The 8,334-nt window shown below is 40.6% G+C and overlaps 1 long non-coding RNA gene across 1 annotated transcript; it reads left to right on the forward strand.

Annotated features, from left to right (window-relative positions):
- The first annotated feature begins 6,516 nt into the window (after positions 1-6,516).
- Positions 6,517-8,027, forward strand: LOC306912934. Its single transcript, XR_013788452.1, has 3 exons — positions 6,517-6,660; positions 7,211-7,532; positions 7,795-8,027. It is a non-coding gene; the product is annotated as an uncharacterized lncRNA (long non-coding RNA).
- The last annotated feature ends 307 nt before the right edge of the window (positions 8,028-8,334 follow it).

Genomic DNA, 8,334 nt, shown 5'->3' on the forward strand with positions numbered 1-8,334 from the left:
GCCGGTGTCTGCGTGGCCTGGCGGTTGAATTTAGGACTTTCTTTTTTTCCGTAGTGTAGCTGGTTGGGAATGTGCTGTGGTGACATGATGAACAGTAGTTTCCGACTCCTTCTGCAACCTCCTCGCCACCGGCGTGTCCTCAGTCGACCCCTCTGTCCCAGCAGAGCTTTACAGTTATATGTAACACTAACGGAACTACTGGATTTTCAAAAGGCTGCTTCCACAATCCATGCACACACTCGGCTCCGCCATGAGTCTGCGGGCCAGCTCGCTGGTTTTCTCTCCAGTTCTTTGTCAGTACCCCGACGTGTCACGTACGAGGTCTTCCGTTGGTTCCCACTGCAGGAGAACTTGATGGGCCCTGAGCTCCGGGTGCCTCTGGCAATGACCTGCCAGCTGCATTCTGCACGCTGCCGGCTGCTACCGTGACACCAGCCCTTGGGAGCTCGCCATGGAGGACTGTGTGGTTCACATGCTCCCACCAGTAGACACTATAGTGCCACCTGCAACATGCAGATACAGCAGCAGCCGTTGAGGTTGGGTTCCATGACTCACAGGCGTACAGCAGGACAGACAAAGAAAAAGGACAGAAAAAAGGAGATTTTAAACCCCTCTCACCATCTTCTTCAGGTCATTTACAGACCTTGGCTGATGCAGGACCCAGGATACATGAAGCCCTTTGCTGCACAGATGCAGCGAAATTGGAGCGAAACATATTCGTTTCAGGATGATTTATTTATTTAATTGAAAAAAAACTTTTACTGCGACCATAGGTCGCAGATTACTATGAAAACCTGCAAAACCTGTCACATGTTGATCCTACCCCACCGTCCTTCCTCTTCGATCATCAGGGGAGTCACTAGAGGGCACTGGTTTACAACATCATTGGCAATACAATGTGAAGCCATTAGCACACCAACACGCCATCGCACAATTTACTGATTTACAATGCTATCACTAATCTAATAAATTAGACATTATACAGTTTGTAATTACACGACCACAATAAACACAGTTAACAATGCACGTCAGCTCCCATTTCCACAGCTGTTACTGCATTAGATGTGGGGGGAGAGCAATATGAAACAAGATATCAGTTCTGGCAATCAATGGGAATACAAGGAGATGAGAAGATAGGATCAGGATCAGTCCTTTTTTTTCATCCTCCTCCACATTTTGAATGGCTCATAATGCCATTAAAATCTGACTGCTATCATTTGAAAATACATTTAGCGAGTCCATACGGGGTTGCATAATGAAAAGTGCAGCCCTATATGTATCTCACTCTGACAGAGCTTAGCTAGAAGCTAGAGTTCTTTGCCGCTTTAAACGTCCACATGTCTGAACCACTCTTACTTTCTATCCTGTCAGTCCGTACCAGTCTGTGCATGTCTGTTTGTCTGTCTGTCCAACAAAGCACTTTGTGACTATGTCTAGAAATGTGCTATATAATTTTGTGCTTAAGTAAAAGTTGTCTAAGTTATATTGAAGAAATAATGGTCCTGTACCACAGTACCTACATGTAATTCTTTATACTGTAACCAAACTGTATTGCAGACCAAAAAAGAATTTGCTTCAATTGAACAATCAATAGATTTCAAATGAAATCTATTGATTTTAAGTCCTGCAATGCAAAGTTCCTTTGAATGTTTCCAATGAGTCAAGTATCAAAAAAGTAGTCCCAAAAGTGGTTTAGTATTGTCCTTAAAAGAGTGTCTTTGACAAACTACCACCAAACACTCTCTTTGATACCTAAAATGGAACCCTTTACTTATCCACCTCACTTCCTGCACATTTATAGCTGTTCCTGGTACATCACTTCCTGGAACTATTGCTAACGTGCTTTTTCCCCACAGCTCCCCCTATAATCAAACCTTGTCAACAGAAAATTAATGACCCATGGTTTAACTACACAAAACAAAACATCTATTCCGTACACTACATTTCGGGGTTAAATATTCAACCATATTGCCTTGTTATCACCCAGTATGTTATGTTTCATTTTCTTTCAATACTCATACCAGGACAGGAAATACATTTCTTCACACTTTGCCTCTCTCTCTCTCTCTCTCTCTCTCTCTCTCTCTCTCTCTCTCTCTCTCTTTCCTCCTTTATTTCGTGGGATATTCCTTTGTGTCCAGGTCGGGGCCCGTGGGCAGGCTTTTTTCTGGCAGGGGGGTGGAGGAGGTTGCCGGGATTGAGCCTAAAGCTTCGGGCATCAAAGGGCGAAGGTAAAAAAGAGACAGGATCTGTCACATTATGCGGCCCTTTGATTGAGAGAAGCGATCCGAAACTGATGCGGAAAGGTGGAGAGAGCCGGAGCCTCACCTCATGTCAGCGGCGCGGGATGTTCTCCTCCACCAGGCAGACAGGCCAGGAGGGGCAATGACAACGTTGGCTACGCTCCACAGGCTCCGACAGGCAGCACCCCTTCACACCCTGACACCCATGCTGACGTCTCATTCAACTCAACGCTCGCCATATTGGGCTGGAAGGATGGAGACGATTGTTGTATTGTATTCCGTATTGGCAGTGGTGGAAAAAGTACTCAAATGTTTAAAAGTATCAATACCGCAATGTAGATGTATGTTACAAGTAAAGTTTTCAAATATTTGTAGTGGAGTATTGATTGATTCATTGATATGTTTATTGACAATGTTTACATCTACAGAAAAATGCACATAGTTATACACCAGGATAAATGCAAGAAAGCCGACGGCTTATTTCCATTGCAGTCCCTTAGTTAAAAATGAAACACAACAATGAATGTGTATGAGTGTGTGAGTGAGCGTGTCCATGTGAGTGTTTTAGGAATGTGTTATATAATAATTATTATGTTATTATTATTATTTTATTTTTGTTGTGTTTTTCGTGTGAGTGTGTATGTGTGCGTGTGCCTGTATGTATGTGTACACAAGAGACAATGGGTACATAACACACATCAGGGGGATATGCAATAGTAAAAGGATGCAGCATTCAATGTACAATAATTTCAAGTAATAGTAGAAATAAAACAAAAAGAAAAAACATCTACAAATTAGAAGGACTGTGGCACCTGAAACCAAAGATAGGTTAGGATGTATCTGCTTAGCCATGCACTGAGGTTTTTTTTCCCAAAATGAGTAGGGAGAAGATGTGTTCTGGGATGGAGTTTTAGGATAACCCTAACACATTTATTTTGTGAGGTTTGGAGTTTATTTTTCAAAGCTGCACATGTACCTGTGTACCATGAAGAGCTTGCATAATCAAAATTACATTGGACCAGAGCCCCTGCTAATATTTCCAGAGAATTTCTATTTAAGAATGAGGATGTTCTAGCGAGGAATTTCACTCTTTGGTTAAAGGGGCATTCCACTCATTTTCAACATTTTACTATGTCATTAATATACCTTAGAGCTGTTGTGTGGAACTGGAGATCTGAAAAAAATCCTTAACATGGTGAAACACATCTTGATGATGTCATCAAGATGTGTTTCACCATGTTAATGATTTTTTTCATACTTACAGTTCTAGGAAACACAGAATGGGGGAACTTTTTTATTATTTCCACACAACAGCTCTAAGGTATATTAATGACATAGTAAAATGTTGAAAATGAGTGGAATGCCCCTTTAACCTTATTTATGACCTGTAATGCCATACTCTCTCCGGATAGGTTATTGTCCAATATACATTCAAGGTACTTGATTGCTTCCTTGGCCGAAACTTCAAAGTTACCAGCTACGACCTTGAACCCAGGGGATTTCTTTAAACGTAACATTTTTGGCTCTGAGATGTAGTGGAGTAGAAGTAAAAGTATTGGAAATCGGAAATACTAGAGCAAAGTACAAATACCTCAAAAGTACATGTATTTAGTTACTTTCCACCACTGCGTATTGGATGATTGGCTGTAATTATAAAGCAGGTAAACTCTCACACACCGTGTTGGTTCCACATCGATTCGTTAAGAGTAGCGGTTCCCATGCAGCCTTTTCTGGATCATCACTTGGACATTTCAAAAAGTGTTCACGGCCCACCCATCTGGTCTGACCACTTAACAACGCATCTGTGTTAAGAGCATTTGTTTGTGTTAATGACAATCGATTGTGTTCCGGCTTGATTCAAGGGAACTAACTTCTTTACTGCCACCTAGTGTTCAAAAACTTTGACCGCTTCTCTGCCGCTGGTTCACTTCAATGCTACGGAGCTTGTTGTCCTTCCGGGTTAAACGGAAAGGTGGGGGCAACAACACAACACAGCCCACAGCGTTTAGCTAGCAGAACAACCAGCTACATTTTCTCAGCGATACGATACAAAATCACAAATGATTTACGATCGTCGGGTGCGCGCCGGCTCACCATGGACAGCTCTCTAACCTTTGGAGATACGGCGCTTTGAAAATCGGGTTATAACGGAGGCTCAACGGAGCTGGATTTAAAAAAAAACATCGCTGCTGGTGAAGGAGGAGGGCTATGCTACCCGGAGCAATGCTGAAAGGTAAACAGACGGATGGCGCGTTCATACATTAAACGTTTGTCTACGCTTATAAACGTAGCTGGCAAGAACAGGTCCCATAGGGGGGGCAACGTAGATGGCAAGATAAGAATTAGGTACATTTAGTTTGTTACTTTCCACCATTGTATCTGGTATTGACACTTTTTTCTTAAAGGAGCATTCAGTGATTTGGGTGATTTGGAAAACCACCCAGTCCGCCCCGGTAACAAAATGTGCTCTACAGTGGGGGGGAAGTGCAACAGGCCAACAGCATGTGCACTAAGGCCCGCCCCCACTCAATCATGATTGGAAGAAGGCCCCTCTCATCCTGATTGGATGAAGGCTTTGCCACCCGCCACCAAAACTGAAACTAGGGTTTTTTGACCCCAGGGGCTCACTGGGGACAGGGAGGAACTCCTTATATGGTCAGCACACTCTATAGTAGGCAGAATTATCCAGAAAAAAAGGAAAAATAAGTGATATTTGAATTAAGTCAAATCACTGAATATACCTTTAAGTGAAAAATTCTGACTACTTCTTCCGGCACTGCAAACACCCTAGTCATCATCATTTTTCGTACTGCGGTCGAGATCATAGATTACACAATGCCACGCTCAGACTTTCCGGTCCTTCATTGCCACCCCCAGTTCCTGCTTACTGATGCACGTGTCCCTATAGAGCGTCGCAGTCCCGCCCTCTACCATGGACCAGGAAATGATTCTCCGTTCATTTTCCTCAGACATTTCAGAAAGTATTTATTTAAAGACGTTTACGCCGCGGACAAAGCCAACTCGAGTCGTGACAAATCATGACAACAAACACAATTTTTGGGGCCGAAAAAAGAATTAGAAAGAAGAAAAAAACACTTTTTTTGTTGTTTTTCTTCTATGTAATTATTTGTTTGGTCCAAAATATTGTGTGTGTTGTCATGATTTGTCACGACTCGAGTTGGCTTCGTACGACGCTTAAAAGGTCTTTAAATAAATACTTTACGAAATGTCTATGGGAAAAATGCATTGGGATTAATTTCCTGGTCCATGGTAAGGGGCGGGCATCAGCCATCATAGCGTGTTTTAACCTGGGAAAGAATGTGGGGTTTGTTCACTATAGCATTTAAAAAATGTTTTTAATAAAGTGCAGCCACAAGCCTATTGAAACTAACAATGACTTGACTTGTTTCCCATGAATATAGGATATGAGTATTATAAGAATGACTTATACTGCTCATGAATGAATACCTTACACTTACACTAAAGGATTTCACAGGCCTACACATTGGGATTTCACTGTAAATATAGATAAGTGATTAAATGAGAACAATAGAGCACAATTTGCTACAAGACTTTGAGGATTTGACAATATACTCATTTGTTGTTAGGCCGTACCAGTCCTGTACAGAAACCCCACCACTGTCTTCTAAAGTCGAAACTAATTGAACTTACATTGCAACTTAATAAAATAAAAAATATAAAAGTACAGGGTGTGCGGTAGTATACTTGTTTGTACTTGTACTTGTTTGTACTTGTGTACTATTTATGAAGTCTGTTTGCAATACTTTAGGGGTGGGTGGCAGTTTGTGTTTTGAAAACAATAGTTTTGGAAAACTGTTTTTCTTGTTGTTTCTTCACCAGAGCTGGTTCTATGTCACTGAAATAATATGGAGCAATCATATAATAATGCCTCTGCTGCATGCAGTAACACTTCATTAATATCCACTTATTCAATATTATTAGACTGTACATATATTATCCAGATAGTCAGTTACTCCATATTGGATATAGATATTCATATATTAAATATGAAGCTTACAAAGCAATCTCACAGTTAGCAGTTTATTTCTAGAATGTTGCATAGAGCATGACCTGGGGGAGGAGTCAGAGAGGGGTGGAGCACATGCAGCAGTTTGTTATGATTGGTGGCTGATGATTCTATTGTTACACACTTTGGCCAATCAGCACCAAGCAGATAGTATAGTTCCTGTTGAGTCAAAACTCAGAAATGGACAAAATCTGGTCAGCATGACATCTCACACCTCAGAAACTACATCTCCCAGAATGCAGCAGCAAGATGGCTGCTCGTTACCTGATTAGGAGCACCTTAAAAGGAATGGAGCTTCAGTCATTCAAACAAACACCAGATGCAAACAGCAAAGACAACTCTTGGGTTCTACCTCCAAAGACGCCAATGGTCGGTGATATTGTATTGTTTTATTTACTTATGTGTACTGTTTGATGTGGTTAAATATGGCTAATTGTGTTTAGTAGCCTCAACTGCTTCAGTCTGAAGTGGGGAAGGAACACATTAACTTGCTTGAGAGTTGGATTTCATTTATGTTTAATAGTATCTCTTTACAAAATAAGACCAAAGTTAGAAATGATTAAGAATTTAAAAGACTACTAAAATATGGACAATTCATGTTAAAGGTTTAAAATGCCTTGTTCAATTAGAGCTGATCTACAAGCTTAAGTTCAGCTATTTTCTTTAACTACTTATTCAATTTAAAATGCTAGATGTTTAAAGGTGAAGTAATTTGAAATGTTTAAAATGTTGACTTTAATAAGTTAATTTAAAAGACATTTAATTTAGGCATTCATTGTTTAAGAACATTAATTGTTTAAAGACATTTGATTATTTAATGTTTAAAATCAAGAATGGTTAAAAAGAACCTGTTGGTTTGAAAGGATTATCATTTGTTGTTTGGCAATGTTGTTAATCTTTTGTTTCTTTGTGTTCGAAGGTTTTCAACCTAACTGAAATGACCAGCCAATCACCAATGAAGCCAACACTGAGCGTAAAAGTTGGAAAATAAAAAATCATTGGATTGAGTTGGAAATTGGAGTTGTGTCCTTGTATGTCCTTTGGAGTGGGACAGAGTTGAACTTTACAGTTCCACCTCAGGCTCTCTGGTATAAGAAGAGTTTGTAGTTGTCCGTTCAGGATATCAATACTTTCTGATCTCATCTGACTGGACTCCAGGCTTGAAGTGAAGATGGACTCTCTCAACGCCACCTCAAATGATTCTGCTCAACAGAGAGGACCCAATGATCACCAAGACCTCTGTAAGTTACTTACTGTCTATATGGATATACAGTATGCCATAAGGATGTTTTTTTTTTTTTTTAATCTAGTCATTTGTTTGTTTTGATTTATTTTAGCATTGACTACCAGTTTTGTGTCTTTTCTAGAATATAAAACGATTGTGGAATCGAAATATAAATGGATGCTAAATTGATAATTGGGTACATTAACTCTACACTAGTTTTTGCTATTTTAAGTCCAGGAAGGCCTCTAAACATCATTTCCTTTTTCTTTCCAATTCAGTGTTGCATCAGTCTGACTTCCCTGTTCTACCAGAGGTGAATGAACAAAGAAGCTTGGCTAAGCAAAAATGCCACTGCTGTGATCAGTGTGGAAAACGCTTCCCTACAATGTCCAAACTTAAAACACACCAGAGAATTCACACTGGAGAGAAACCCTATGGATGTGATCAGTGTGGACAACACTTCTCTCAAACGTCCAGCCTTAAAAGCCACCAGAGAATTCACACTGGAGAGAAACCCTATGGATGTGATCAGTGTGGACAACACTTCTCTGGAATGTCCGACCTTAAAACACACCAGAGAATTCACACTGGAGAGAAACCCTATGGATGTGATCAGTGTGGACAACACTTCTCTCAAATGTCCAGCCTTAAAAAGCACCAGAGAATTCACACTGGAGAGAAACCCTATGGATGTGATCAGTGTGGACAACACTTCTCTAGAATGTCCCACCTTAAAAGCCACCAGAGAATTCACACTGGAGAGAAACCCTATGGATGTGATCAGTGTGGTCATCGCTTCTCTGAAATGTCCAGCCTTA

The sequence above is a fragment of the Electrona antarctica genome (genome assembly GCF_951216825.1).
Source record: "Electrona antarctica genome assembly, chromosome: 20".
NCBI classification, from domain to species: Eukaryota; Metazoa; Chordata; class Actinopteri; order Myctophiformes; family Myctophidae; genus Electrona; species Electrona antarctica.